The sequence below is a fragment of the Sphaeroforma arctica genome (genome assembly GCF_001186125.1).
Source record: "Sphaeroforma arctica JP610 unplaced genomic scaffold supercont1.468, whole genome shotgun sequence".
Classification (NCBI taxonomy): domain Eukaryota; class Ichthyosporea; order Ichthyophonida; genus Sphaeroforma; species Sphaeroforma arctica.
Genome location: NW_014040090.1, coordinates 60,449 through 63,562, shown reverse-complemented (window position 1 = coordinate 63,562; position 3,114 = coordinate 60,449).

Genomic DNA, 3,114 nt, shown 5'->3' with positions numbered 1-3,114 from the left:
GTAAGCTGTACAGCATTACGCTGCCTGGTTTATGAAGGAATGGAGAGTTGGTCAGACAACGACGGACTCTGTGCACCTATACAGAGTGTCTCTGCACGCTGTCAGAACACCAATACAGGATAGACCCGAGTATAGCAATACATAAGAAGAGTTTCCAGTGAGCGACAAGTACACCAGTTGGTTATGGGCACGTATACAGAATTTGCCCACCAATAGTTATGTACCTCACTAACAAGTCAGTTATAGGCACGTATACTGAATCGACTCATCAATGCTATGTACGTTACTGCCAAGCTACTGCAGGCACATATACTGATCAACCTACCGATTTCTATGTACTTCACTATCAAGTCAGTTACAATTGAATCGACTAATCAATGCTATGTACCTCACTAACAAGTCAGTTATAGGCACGTATACGGAATCGACTCATCAATGCTATGTACGCTGTAGACATCATATGCACAACCTACCGATTTCCATGTACCTCACTAACAAGTCAGTTATAGGCACGTATACTGAATCGACTCATCAATGATATGTACGCTGTAATCATATTTACTGATCAACCTACCGATTTCCATGTACCTCACTAACAGTATTCTGAATCGACTCATCAATGATATGTACGCTGTAATCATAAATACTGATCAACCTACCGATTTCCATGTACCTCACTAACAGTATTCTGAATCGACTCATCAATGTTATTCGACTCTCCACAGGTGTGGGACAAGCTAGTGGATAAACTATTGTGGGTTGAGATATTCAGTTATCTGGATGATCTCAACACTAATGTGGCGGAGGACTGTGCTATTGGTATCCAATCAGGCAACTATACCTGACAAGTACGACATACAAACTAAGTAGTAAAGGTGTAACTAATTAGTAAAGGCATGAGTAACAAACCAAGGCATGAAAAATAAAGGCACAACTAATTAATAAAAACAAAACTAATCAATAAAGGCATGAATATGTCAAAAAAAGGAACTATGTATACTGGTGAAGGCAGGAACTAATTAATAAAGGCAGAATTGATCAATAAAAGCGTAAGTAAGTTAAAAGCGTATAATCAAGTAATAAAGGCGTATCTAAATATAGGCAAAACTGACTAATAAAGGCAGAACTGCTTAATAAGAGCAAAACTAATTAACAAAGGCATTTATAAGTTATAACATGACTAAATATAGGCAAAGCTAATTAATAAAGGCAGAACTGGTTAATAAAAGCAAAACTATCCAATACTAGGTATAGTTATTAGTAATAAAGGCAAAATCAAATATAGGTAGAGCTTATAGGTATGGCTAGCTTAAGGAAGAACTTATTGTTAAAGGCAAAACCAAGTATCAAAGGTATAACTAATAATACAGGCAGTACTGAGTAATCTGTGCTGAACTTGGAAAAAGAGGCAGAACTAATTGTCAAAACCAATTAACGAAGGCATAACAAAACAATATAAGCATAATTAACTTCTAAGGGCAGAACTGACTAGTAAAGGCGTAGCTAAGAAATAAACGAATACATACACGTAACTAATCGATATAGGCATAAATAATTAGAAAAGTATCACCAGTATATATTAATCATAATTATGTAGTAAAGGCAGAACTACTTAAAATAGAAGCATAGTCAATCTAACTATTGAAGCCAGGACAACATAAAAAAGTAATAATGAAGTAACAAATGCATAGCAAATAGATAAAGGCATAACTATTTGATGACATACGCATAACTAATTTATTAAGCCATTCCTGATAAACAAGACAAAACTTTCTAACAGAGGCATAACCAATATATAAAGACAATCAATTAATGATCTACGCATGGCTAATTTATTAAGCCATTCCTGATAAACAAAGACAAAGCTAACTAACAAAAGCATAACTAATATATAAAAACAACTAATTAACGATCCACACATAGCTAATTCAATTAGCCATTCCCGTTAAACAAAGACAGAACTATCGAACAAAGGCATAACTTATATACAAAGACAACTAATTAACGATCTACGCATAGCTGATTTATTAAGCCATTCCTGATAAACAAGGACAAAACTAACAAAGGCATAGCTAATATCTAAAGTCCACTAATTAATGAATATGTGCATAGCTAATTCATAACGGCGTACCTAATTGACAGACAAATTAAACTAACAAAGGCATAACTTGTTGAAAAAGACATTTAAACTAATTAATGATCTACGCATAGCTGGTTTAATAAGCCATCCCTGATAAACAAAGACAACCCTAACGAACAATGGCACAACTAATATATAATGACAACTAATTAATGATCTACGCATAGCTAATTCATAACGGCACACCTACTTGACAAACAAAACAAGCTAACAAAAGCATACCTAGTTAAAAAAGACCTAACTAATTAATGATATACGCGTAGCTAGTAATTGAACGTATACCTAATCAATAGAGACAAAACTGACTCACAACGGCATAACTAATAAGTAGACATAAATAAATAATAATATACGCATAGCTAATCAATAAAGGCATGCCTAATTAACAAAGACAAGACTAACTAACAAGGGCACAACAAATAAATGAGGACAACTAATAATAATGATATATGCATAGCTAATTAATATGGGCATACCTAATCAACAGAGACAAAATTAACTAACAAAGGCATTACAAATTAAAAGACATAGTATTCGCATAGCTAATTATTAAACGTATATCTAATTAATAAAGACAAAATTAACCAACATAGGCATAACTAATTAGTAAGCCATAACGAATTAATAATGTGAGGATGCTTACGACTGCGACCATTAAGTCTAACTTTTGATCTTGCAACCACTAAGTCTGATGCTTACGCATCCGTCAGATAAGTATGACGCTCAATCTTGCCTCCCATTCACTGGACTCATAAAAGTTGGTTTTTAAAAATATAAATATGTATATATATATATATATATATCTATATATATATATATATATATATATATATATATATATATATATATATATATATATATATATATATATATATATATATATATATATAGTATATATATATANATATATATTATTATATTATATATATATATATAATTATATATTATATATATTATATATATATATATATATA